At 42.1% G+C, this 12,806-nt stretch overlaps 1 protein-coding gene across 14 annotated transcripts in view; it reads left to right on the top strand.

Annotated features, from left to right (window-relative positions):
- The window catches only part of LOC105199142, a 168,539-nt gene that overhangs the window by 73,460 nt on the left and 82,273 nt on the right, over positions 1–12,806 (top strand). The gene's annotated exons all lie outside the window — the stretch shown is intronic.

The following is a 12,806-nucleotide window of genomic DNA, read 5'->3' as shown; positions in this document are numbered from 1 at the left end:
GCGCGTTGAGGAAGGGCCGGGGAGAAAGGGGGATTACGGAAGAGTCTGCCATATGCGTACAAATCAGTCGAGAGTTGCTTGCACTGTACATACAGTAACTTGTCGAATGTAACCCTCTCATGTACCTCTCGTGTGCCGCGATAAAGGAAATAAAGAGGTTCTCGTCGCCCTTCTCTCTCAACCCCCAGCTCGCTCTCTTTTATCCCCTTTTCCATTCGCAGAGCGTCGTTTAAATCATCAACCGGGATGGAAGAGCGTTCGCTATCTTTTTTTTGCTATTCTTTCGAGTTTGGCGTGCTTGAGCTTCCATTTGATAGCGCTGTGCTATCGATTCTCGATTAATGATATCGGATTTCGCAGATTATCCACCGCAAATTCCCTTGATAAACCTGAAATAAATTTTGTAGCGAGCATTTCACACGAGACACTTCTCTCCCTCTCTCACGGCCTTTTAATTTTCTTGTTTGCGTTAAGTGCTTCAGCTTGCAGGACTCGTTATCGCAAACGACGTTTTCGATGACTGAAAATACATACCGCAAGCGTCGTTGAAGCCGCACGGTGCGCGGAACAGCGTTTCCGATAACGGTTCTCGCTCTCGTGTACATAAGCCACCTAGAAATTAGATCGACGCAGCTCGTATTAATGATGAAAGTAAGAAGGATTTCTCGGCAAGTTTGAAGAGGTGGTCGAAGAACTTGCTCGCGCACAACTCACCTACTCTCTTTCAACGAAGAAGCCCCCGAGTTCTCGCTGCTTCATCCCGCGCCGGTATTTTTGTTGAACGGACGTCCCCCGTAAACTCGTTTGGGGATACCCGAACAGCTCCTTTAACTTCTTAATTACCGGGTCTCACCGTGACTCTTATATCCGATATCGACTATGACGTTCGCGGGAGAGTTGCGGAAGCATCGCGAACGAATCCAAGACTCGTAATACGTATCGCTTACACGTAAACTCGATACCAGCGAGTAACCGTTTGCGTTTCCAAACTAACTGGACAAATGAATTGCCATGAACGGCGCGGCACGGCGGCGCGCCGCCCGCCGAGAAAACGTTTTGATATGTTTCTAATACGATAGCGGTGTTCCGACTTCACCCGACGGGTCTCCGTACGGATTCCGTTCGTCCGGCAAAAATAAGAGAACGGGTCTATGATTAATGTTCCGTGTTCCATCGTAACTTACAAGCAATATTCCGCCGGGAATTCCATGATTTTTGCGCTACCCGCGCGAACAAAGGAGCACGAAATTAATTTTTGTAATCGGGTCGCTTTTTGGTGTCTCTCTCTCTCTCTCTCTCTCTCTCTCTCTCTCTTTCTCTTTTTCTCTGTTATCGCTCGGGGCGAGTGGTTCCGGCTTTAATTTCCACGCCGGTCGATTCGCCGTAATTTCTGCGCCACACAGTATCTATTCGCAAAACGTACGTATCTCGCGAGAAACGGAAGCCTCGCGTTGTGTGTACGTGCCGTAAGTATAATACATCCGCCGTCTGGCGTCTCCACCATAACGGCGCCGCGAGTCTCGTCGCGCCATTACTTTTCATCCCTTGTCCCTTCCTCCTTTTTTCATTCCTGCCGTCGTCCTCGACAGCGGAACGCGTTCGCTATCCTACGCTTCGAAGCTCACGCTCGCTCTCTTTCTTCTTTCTTTCGCGATAATAGAGGTTCAATTGTACGTATAATATAATAATAGGAGCTTCTTGGTCGCCGTATTCCTTATTTGAATTTTAATCTTTGCTTTGTACTCGGTGACGCCGTCACGCCATAAATTGGCTCGAGAATTGCTTGAGATATTTTTACGATGCGAAACTGTATCTTTGATGCTTGAGATCGCCATATCTTAAGGATGTATAGGACATTTCTCAAAACATTAAGAGAATTATGAAAAAGTTACAGATTGTTTTACGTTGCATTTGAAAGTGGTAGAAAAAATTTGATGGCAGTTTTTTATCTGGATAAAAAGTTATTTTAATAAGCAGGAGACACGTGCTCTAATGAAAATATAATTAATAATGAAGAAAATCTGAATTTTTTTATTTAAGTACTTTAAATATTCAAAATAATTTATGTTTTTATATTAAAGTTTTATTGCGATGCAGAGATTAGCTTTGTAAAATAAAATATATTTATTTGCAAAGTAACATTAGACAATCACAAGAAAATTTTGTATAAATCATTTTGAATACTCAAAGTACTAACACAAAAAATTGAAATTTTTCCTAACGTTGTAAGAAATAATTTAATAATTTTTAACAACGAGTAGAGTAAATAAAAATATATTATTAAATAAAATTATAATCTTGTTTGTGTTAATATTAACACATTTCTAAATTTTATTTACTTTTAAGAGACTGTACGATCGATATGTTCTTAATTATTTTCTGTTTTGCATATGTGCATTTATACAATGTAATCAATTATTTAATTACAAAAAATAATCTTCGAAGACACGTCATATGTCGAGTGATTCGCATCTAGGATTCTAATCAAATCTACCAAAGTTTCTAACATCTTTCGCATCACATATCATATCGTTTGTTCACTTGGGAATAAAAGCATGAATATTCTCAAATTTTGAAATTTTAATAGGTTTGGAATTTACATAATCTTATGTATTAATACGTGTCGTGATGAAAGGGTGGAAAGTTATGCGAGGAGTGTCGCAAATACGCGTGCACCCACCCTTCCTTTCTCTGTACGACGACGTCGGCGCGTCGCCGTCTCCTTTCGTCTTCCTTCACGAACGAGTGATAACATGTGATTAACGTCCTCGTTATCCGTCACGCCCGGGTACCAATTCTTCGTTCTTTGCCCCTTGCCTTTCCCTTCTTTGTCCCTCGACCCCTTCGTTTCTGCCGTGTCCGCGATAGGAGAGGAAAGGGGGAGAATGTTCGAGCTGGACGGGTTTCGCTTACTTTCGTGGAAATTTCGCTTCCGTTCCCATTTCTCTCTTTCCATCTTTCTGCGGTACCGTTCCACCGCGTCCACCTGTCGTCCACGCGCCGTTAAACGACAGCTAGCGCACGAGGGGACGATGACGACGACGACGACAACGAAAGAAAAATGCACGCCCCACGACGAAATTACCACGGGTCCCGGACGCGCTTCGTCACCTCTCACCTCCGCGATTAAATATCCTCGGCCTGTCGGTTGCAGGACGGAAATTTACGCCGTGTCTCTCCGCCGAAGCTGCCGCTCTCTCCGGTTTTCTTCGACGTGAAGATCGAGCCTCGCGCGAAATTAGACGCGACGGAGGGGACCGGGACGTCGACGACTCGGAAAAGCGAGTTGCTTCATCGATTTTCGACGAAGCAACAAAATGAGACACGGTTTATTTTTAATAATCGATACGTATACGGAGCCGTGGCGCTGGTACATTAAGTATTCAAGATTATTTATACAAAGTTTTATTGTGATTATCCGTTTAGTTATTTTGTAAATAAATATATTTTGTTATATTTTACAGAATTTACCGATCTCTCCATCGTAATAAAACTTCACGTAAATCGTCTTGAATATTTAATGTATTTAAATTAAAAAAAAAATTCAGATTTTGTTGTTAATTATATTTTTATTAGAGCACATGTCTACTTCTCATAAAAAGAACTTTTTATCCAGATAGAAAATTGCCGCTAAATTTTGTTTTACTACTTTCAAACGCAATATAAAACAATCCGTAGTTCTTTCTTAATTTTTTTTTAATGTTTTGAGAAATGTCCTCTACATCCTTAAAATTAACAATTTAAATTACTTTTTGAATATAAATGCTATTTTCATTTTGTTGCTTCCCGACATATTATTTTTGTATCATAAAAAAATTCAATCTAGGCAAATTTCAATCACTGCACGAATCAAATAAAAAAAAATGGAACCAATTAATGGACAAATAAAAGCAACTTAATACAGTTACACATTTTCAAGTGAAGAATGACATTTTAATTGAATCTGAATGAAAATTGCATTTAAAAATATAAATTAGTTTGCAATTTATTATTTTGAAATCTTATTATTTCAAATATTTATCTCAAGCAGACTTTTACTGCCGATTGCTATCAATTGAGGTAGTAACCTACATCTATGGATATAAATTCTAATGACGTGAAAATAGCGTACTGAGTATATAAATATCACACGTCGCCGGTGAAATTAATATAATTCCAATCGCCATTTATAATTGATAATTTCCCGATACGCGCCTTCCGCTCTGGTCTACGATTTACTCTTATTCGCGAATTCTTCAGCGCGATAAAGCACTTTGATTAATCCATCAGAGATCGCAGTAATTCTTCAATCCGTTCGAAGCGTCAGGTCGCACAGTTGCGCGCGAGCATTGTGCTTTGTATAGACGCAGCTAATAACGAGGGTGGCAAGCTCGAGTGAGGGCGGATAGAATCTGCGGAAACTGCATCCGAACGAGAGAGCGGAGAATTGGCGAGAGGAATCGCCGAGCGGACGGAAAGGTAATAGAAGGGGAGAAAGGACAGGGTTGGTACGAAAGGGTTTCCATTCGATCGGATCTTATCGGTCAGTCGCGGCATCGTTCGCCCGGGGCGCTGTTCCGATCGCTTCGTGCCAGTCCCGAACGATGCCATGCGTCATTCGGACCGGGACACGATGGCCGAGGGCCATCTCCTCCTTTATTTCGTTCCTCGCATGGGAATGTCCGACGTCCGGCGAAATATCTCCGTACCTTTCCGTCGCGTGTCGACATGTCTGAAAGTTTTGTCCATGAAATTTTTCGACGTTTCCGCGGAGGACGACGCGAAGACGCCGCGCAGGAGCAACGTAAATTTCTTAGTACGCTTTTACGACGGGGAGAGAACGGCGGTCTATGAACGCTCATGATTTTCTCATGCGACTGTAGTCCCTGCAAATTATCCATGTTGGCAAAAATTTCTCTTCAAATATGAAATTCGTTTAAACGTAAATTTCAGCGTATTATTTCGACGGAAGACCAAGTCGAGCACCAACTGCGTTGTCCGGTTTATAAAAATGAATTTAGAAATTAAAACTATCAAAAACGCTTGATAAAAACATTTCGGATCATTGTACAATTGTATTTCTAAATATTAAAAGAGTATACTAGAATTTTTTTAACACAACCGTCTACACAGAAAAAATTTATTATTAAATCAACAATTCATTGTTTCATGTATAAGCAAGAATAGAAAATCTTTTTAAAAGAATTTGTAATCTTAAACAGACACAATTTTCTTACACGAAAAAATTTTTTCTCTTCATGTAAGCAAATTATATCTGTTTAAGATTATAAATTTTTCCAAGAAGGTTCTATATTCTTGCTTATATATGAAACAATAAATTGTTGATTTGATACTAGACTTTTTTCCGTGTAAACAATGAAAGACGGGCTCTTCTGCCAAGGGTTAACATTAGATAATTCAAGAAACAAGGTAGGACTTTATTTTCGGTATTTCTGGTGTAACAAAAGCTAATATCATGATACTTTGAAGTGTTATTCAGTAGCCTCCGTTGTTATCGATAACACGATTCCAGACTGTTGCTGAAATAGTTCCCTAACACCATTAAGAGTTCCATTTTCATTGAAAGTCGCGAGACGCTCATACTATCTTATTTCGTAAATGACCTAATAATACGCGCGAACATATACGTACATCCTCCAATTTATCTTTCAGTAATATTATCCCGTTTATTTATCTCTTACATTTCTTTATTTACGACGTACTTTAACGATTGAAAAATATGGCTAATGCTTCGCGGTATGGATTCCAAACGGGCGTTGCACATGCAACGAAATTCAGCGATGAGGATTAACGGCTCGCATTCCGCTGCGCTAGTAGGCGCGCGCGCGCGCGCGCGCGCGCAGCACGCTGGAATCCGCCGTACCGTAATGTTTCCGCGGGACAGGTCGAAGATGCCAGGAAAACGGAGAGGAAAACGTTGGTGAACGGCCGGCGTGGCGCGTCGTGTGTCTCTCGAAGTCTATAAATAACTTAAGTCCGGACCGTAACATCGTGTGTTCGCGCGCAGAGGGGTTGTGCTATTTCCTCCGCGGGATGAAGCATCCCCGTGTTATCGGGATTCCCCCGAGCGCCTCCGAGAAAGTCTCATTGTGCTCGGACATTCGGCTATTAATTCCGAGCGAGAGAGCGAGAAGACCATGGTATCCAGTCCGGTCGTGTGTGACACACGTACGCTACGGGGACGGTAGACGGTGGTGGTCGGTCATACAAAAGCTTAGCCGAGCGGCGAGAGCTCGCCGGTAAACAAATTTTATCTTTCGACCGGGGGATTATAGGGGCGCGGGATTCTCCGCGCGCTTATAGCTCGACACGGTCGTCGTTCACGGATGACGGGTAATCCCTCGGATACGCGCGCGCGCGTCTCGCTTCCGCACGGGATAATATCTACGATGATATTCGGAACGGGCAAACTTCTCGGTCAAAGTCAATCCCGGAGCCCGATCGCCTCGAAGAACCAGAACAGACGTTGCCCGAACCGCTTTAACCCGGCTTTCGATTATTAATCCGCGAACGCGCACGGTGCCACGGATAATTACGCTACGGTCGTTGCGACGTTACTGTCCCCCCCCCCCTCCCCCCGAAAGACGGAGATTGAAGGCTGGTTAATTAACTGTGTTTATATCAGGACGTGCGAGGACGTGCCGGATAGAATCGGGTTGCATCGCGTGCTAATTAATTCCATTCTCCATGCGCAACTTTTTAATCCACTTAACGTAATGCCGTGTCGACGCGTCGCCTCGCGTCGCGTCCCTGCCTCTGTCCTCGGTCTTTCTTGCCGCTTTCGGCGCGGGGCGTATTTGTTTTAAGCTCGTTGCCTGCGCAACTAAAAGCGATTATCTCCTGCATATTTCTACGGGGACTTGTGTACTCCCAGGATAAAAGGGTAACTAAGTAGTAATTACCTTCGTCCGATTCACCCTCCCGGGCAGGTAGAAGAAATGTTAAAGATTTTTGGCCGGGGGTATCTGTCGTTGAGAGCTAACAAGGAAAGTTTCTACCTTTACTCTCCGCGCGAAATAAGAGAGCGGATAGCATTAATCCGTTAAGACTTGGTTAAAGTGGATATTCTTATTTGAGAATTCCTAACTAAGATCGAGAATTCTAGGATCTCTCTCTTTCTCTCTCTCTCTCTCTCTCTCTTTTTCTCTCTTTCCCAGCTACCGGAAGTCCAAAAGATTTCTCAAGACTCCGCGGCACTATACCAGTCGGATTTCCCGTCTCTGATACGAATGAATGTACCTTGTGTTACACGGCGTACATGCTGCTTCTCGTTCGTCTCAATTTGGGGCCGGAGGAAAGCACGTCCCGGCGTCTCGTGTTTCAGGTGCCAAAGTTCTTCGAGATAACCCAACCCCCCGTGCACGGATCTCGTTATATAGATGCAAATGCATTATGCGTACGGCCCTCCGTTCGGCACATCCATTTGGAAACGCGCGCCTCTTGTCCGCCGCGCTTGCAATCCGTATTCATGCACGTACAATTTACACGTACACGATTGCACGCTCGCGCATGTGTGCTTGTGTGCGCCAAACAGATATTAGACGCGAAACGTTATCAGATCTAACTGTATTAAGGTTTGTTACGAGAATTATCTTGTTACTTCTTAAAAGAACATCTCTGTTACTTTCAATGACTCGTCTAGATTCAGAATTGTCTTAGCATCTTGAAAAAAAAAAAGATCTCTTACTATTAATTACTTGTTCGAGTTTTAGCTTTTCAAATATGGATATTTTGGTCACTTTACATTGAAATTATTTATCCTACTGTATTATATCATAATGTTGCACGTTATTACACGTGAGATATAATTAAGATTTGTTACGAGAATTATCTTGTTATCTCTCAAAAAAATCTATTTTTTAATTTTTTAGTTACTCGTTCGGATTTTAGTTTTCCAAATATTAAAGTATTTAATATCCTTGTCACTTTATATCCAAATTATTAATACCATCAAGTTGTACTATAATTTCGCATATTAATCTGCCATTCTTCCCTTTGTCTATTTATCTATTGCGCGGAGATTTCACACCCGGTGCCACGAGCTGAGGACCCAGGACTTATACATATGCATACACACACACACACTCACACATAGTGTTTCCCAGCTTTTGCAAGAGCGTGCGCGTGCGGTCATGCATCTTACTAACGGTGTGTCTCCACGATACATCGTCTGTGCGGTTAGCTTAAGCTAGTCTAGCGTCGCGCTCAGAAAGCGGCAAAGCGGCTATCCGCCCTCGCGAGTGGACAGCGCGATATAGAATCTCGTTTTAACGATGTAACGAAGGCCGCGCGTTTCCGCCAACGATTTTGCGCATGCCTTGGCACGCACTATCGCATTAACGCGATATTAATTTTATCCAGGGCTCGCCGTCTATTCGCTTCTCCTCGCGCCTTCGATTTAATAATAACTCGAAGAGAATGAAGAAAGACACTCGATGTGATGCCATTAACGAGAAAATTACTTATTATCGCAGCGAGAATAGACTGGCTCATCGCGGTCAACTTTAATGGGAACGAAAGAAAAGTTTCACAAGAATTCGCTCATTGCTTCGTCTACAGAAATGACTCTTTTCAAAGAGTTTCGAGAGAAGCCTCAATACCTCGCGGCCCCAGAATAGATCGGCGCACAATTGGCCGCCGAGGAGATCTTCATCGTCAGTATTTTCGAGCCCATTCGATCGCGAATAGTTTACTATAATTTTCGAACGTCTTTCGACGCGCCACGCCGTAAATGGCAGAAGAACTTACTTTTACGTTATCGGCAATGCCAATGAAATAAATTTCCTTCCATTTCTCGTAATTATCTCTGGATCGTCAAGTAACGAAAGAGAGGAAAGCGCCGTGCGTTTCGCATTAGCACGAAGTGACCCTTCGGGGGCGACGTTACCGTAGCGAACTCCGGTCTCGCGATAACTACCCGGAGCGTGTCGTGAATATCAAGTATTTTCCGCGTCGGAAAAGCTTGCTGCGAAACTTGCCCTGTATCTCCGCTGCAGTGATAACGCCGGTGACGCGGATGAAAGATGGATCGGTTACGCGAGCGTATGTTTGATATATACACACATACACACACACACAGAGAGAGAGAGAGAGAGAGAGACGGGTACATACGCAAACGCGCTTCGTATTGTGTAATTGTGCAAGGGAGCGGGATGTTTCACCGATGCGACGGTTTTTACGGTTCAATGCGCCCGCAGCCTACGCGACGATGCCGCGCGCGCGTTATTAACGAATAAAAGAAGCGGCATCGCCTACGAAGTTTATCCGTAGCTTTATATAGAATGGCCGTCGTTTCTCATACCCGGCCGGTCAACGAAATATAAAACCACTCGATAAAGACTCGGGTATTACCGGAGCCTGAATAAAAGGTCACTCTTAAGCGCAGCGAAACGACGGACGCGGAGAGAGATTTCGAACTTTTTCGATTTTCGATGCCGTTACGGCGGCGGGCACCGACGTTTAATCTCGCGCCGCGAATTGTAAAAATTTCCCGTTCGCCTTAAGATCGCGTTAATATTATATAGACGCGTTCGCACGCGAGCGAACGCGGCGATATTGTCGATAAGCTGCTTCAGACAGGTAAGGAATTCAGATGACACTTTCGCGTCTCGGAGCTCGCGCTCGAATTTCCTTTCTAGGCACGTCGATCTCGCAGCATCATCGGAGATACGAAATACGTGCCTTCGACTTCTTTTCACGTGACTTTTGCATTTCCCTTCGATCGAGGTCGTAGGGTCGCGGGGCCGGGCCGGGCCGTCCTTCGGTATGAAACGACGACGGCGTTATCAAAGTCGCGCGACCGGAAACGGCGACGGCCACCAAAAACGGAAGGGAATTCTCTCTTTCTCTCTTTCTCTCTCTTGTTTCTGAGAGCGAGGAAGACAAAGGAGCGGCCAGCGAAGAATCGCCGTTCGCTTTACACATTATGCGACTCGTTGCGCCGGCAAACGCGCAAAATTACGGTTCTCTAACGCCGCGCAACATCATTCCGCATTAGCGTAACGATAACCGACCGTATCGCACGTGTGTTGCACGTGTGTGATATAATAAACGCGTGCTCCATTGTTTATTGCATAACTGCGTTACGGTACAGCTATCGCTATGGTGTCTGGCGCTCGCACACTTGACTATACGTAAGCAGCGGAGTCCGCTATCCCAGAGATTTACTGCACCACATTTCAATTCCCTCAACAGTTTAAAATTAGCTACCTTACGACGAGAATCTGATTAAACGTCATACTTCACGATATTCTAATAAACTATCATCCTCCCGGATTCGCTTGAATTTCCCGCAGAAATTAATTACGAGATTGCGCTGCAAAATTCTTCGTGCCGCGATTTCCCTTTGCAATCAGACTTTTCCTAGTTGCAAAAATAATGCGCGGTCGGACGCGAAAAATGAGGGACGACGAAGACGCGTTTCGTCCCATTAAGGATAGCGGAGAGACTCTCTTCTTATGTCACGCGCGACAATATGTCTCGGACCTAGAATGTGTCACTTGGGAGACAAAAGAGACACCGAAATTGAAAACTGACCAAATGTAACAGCTTCTTTGTTCTCACTCCAGTGACCTTAAGGGTGACACGTCCGTCGCGATCTGTTCAACTGTCACGCACTTGCATGAGAGAGGACGGAGTTTTATTATTTGACAAGCGCCTCATCTCTTCGGTACAATATAAATTCGCAATATCTTTAATGCCAGATATTTTTGTAATCGATCGCTACTCGAGCAAACGGTACCATTAAAATTCTTTTCGATTATTTACCAGGCACGTCACGCATGCCCATATACAATACATATGTACATACATCTACACGTATAAAAATATCAAAACCATCAAATATACAAAAACATGAAGCGTATTTTTAAAATACGTATAGAATAAAGTTATAAGGTGAAATATGTATAATGCGCGCAGCACATTTTTTACAGCATTTAAAACATTTATTTTATATTTTTTAGATTGAGATATATATAAACGTCACTGATATATGTATTTTTTTTTAATAAAATTATATATTTTTAGATGATTTACATTTTACAAAGTATTTTTTCCTCAATCACGCGACAGTGTTAAACCAAAATTATGAAGAAATCAGTAATTTCAATATATTTCATTCTAACACATTTCGATATAATATATGAAATAAAATGTGTGAAATATTCATTATTAAATTACATAGCTTTAAAGTTTTTATGTACATAATAAAATGAAGTATGAGTTAATAGATATAAAAAAAAGGTTACGCACCATTGCATTTAAAATAAATACGGAAGTACTTGTTGCAAATTACATTTGTTTTTTTTCTTCAAATAATGTGTTTTTTATCAACAGGTCATTACGCTATGCATAAAAATAATATCGTTGAATATTTTCGCATTTCGTGTCAAAATGTATCAGAATGTAATATTAAATATTTTATAATTTTTTTTATCTTTATTTATCAATATTTTTGAACGAAGAGTTATTATTAATTATGTGAAAAAGTATTGCAATCTCATTAAAAAAATGTCGATGAAAAGTATGTCGTAAAAAACGCGTGCGCTTAAGAATTTATTACATGCATCGTATTTCCTCCTTAGAACTTTTTATTTGAGTTTTATTTTACGTCACAATAAAATGCGGAAGATTTACTCGGAAGCACTGATTTTTTTTATGACTTCGCTTTAATACTTTTTATATGAGCAGGATGAAAAGAAGTTGTCAAATTATGAATATGTAAAAGAAAATAGATACACATTGTGATTCCGTTTAAAAAACATCGCTACGATGTTTTCATCTGACAAAGAAAAATATATTTTATAAAAATACATTTTAACCTTTAAACTTTTATTTGCAATTTTTTCGGAAACGTTTTGTTATTGATATTATATGTATGTGGAAGTTCGGACGCTTTTTTCCTCTCACACATTCGCATGAATCCGTGCGTGACCGAAGTCGAAGAGAATGAATACCGCGTTATCGAGAAGCCCATCGGTGGCGAACGACCATTCGGCAGGTGGCTACACGGTAAACTCTCTTCACCCGGTGCTTAACACGAGTGACATCGCACTCGCGCGCGATCTTTGTTCGCGCGGCGTGAAGCGTATCGCTTTGCACACGCGTGTTTATGGGTCACGCCGCCTCGCCGTTCGTTCACGGCCGGAATTTTGCCCGTATCGCGCGAGTATCCCGATCGGACAAAATTCCGGCGACGCGTCGTCGTCCAAAGAAGATTTACTTGGCCGGGCGATATTCCTTGAGAGGTCCCCTTTAATGTTTCTTCATGGCGGCTCAGCCTCGTCGCTCAACGACGTGATGATAACAAAGTGAGTGCCTCGCTGGTACCGAGTCGGAGATACATGGCTGGCGAAAAGCTAACGATCCTAATTCTTCTAATTATGGCCGAGTCGCGGAATGCAATTTCCGTTTCTGCACAGAAGGTAACTGCACAATTTCTACAGGTAACTTCGCGTCTATCATCGCGTCTGCTGTAGGATCAATCATTTTTGACTGCATTTCTGATACGTTCAACGATCTTTCGTAGATAACTTCTTATCTTTTATAATTTTTTTTTTTTAGCCGCGTTGAATTACACTTTATTATCCTATCCAGAAAAAAATATTTTAATATTATATCTTGACGATTATAATTCTCGTCTTTGATTTTTTAATTAGTGTAATGTACGTAAGTCTTTTAATACGATTAGATTTTTTTTGTCAATTATAGACCGAGACGTAAAAATATTGCGCACGAAATAAGGTGAATTATTTATTCTTACGAGATCCACTCTTTAATCATGCAAAATGAAAACATAAAAATTT

Source organism: Solenopsis invicta, chromosome 2 (genome assembly GCF_016802725.1).
Source record: "Solenopsis invicta isolate M01_SB chromosome 2, UNIL_Sinv_3.0, whole genome shotgun sequence".
Classification (NCBI taxonomy): domain Eukaryota; kingdom Metazoa; phylum Arthropoda; class Insecta; order Hymenoptera; family Formicidae; genus Solenopsis; species Solenopsis invicta.
Note: the sequence above shows the minus strand (reverse complement) of the source record. Positions and strands in the feature narration are given on the sequence as shown.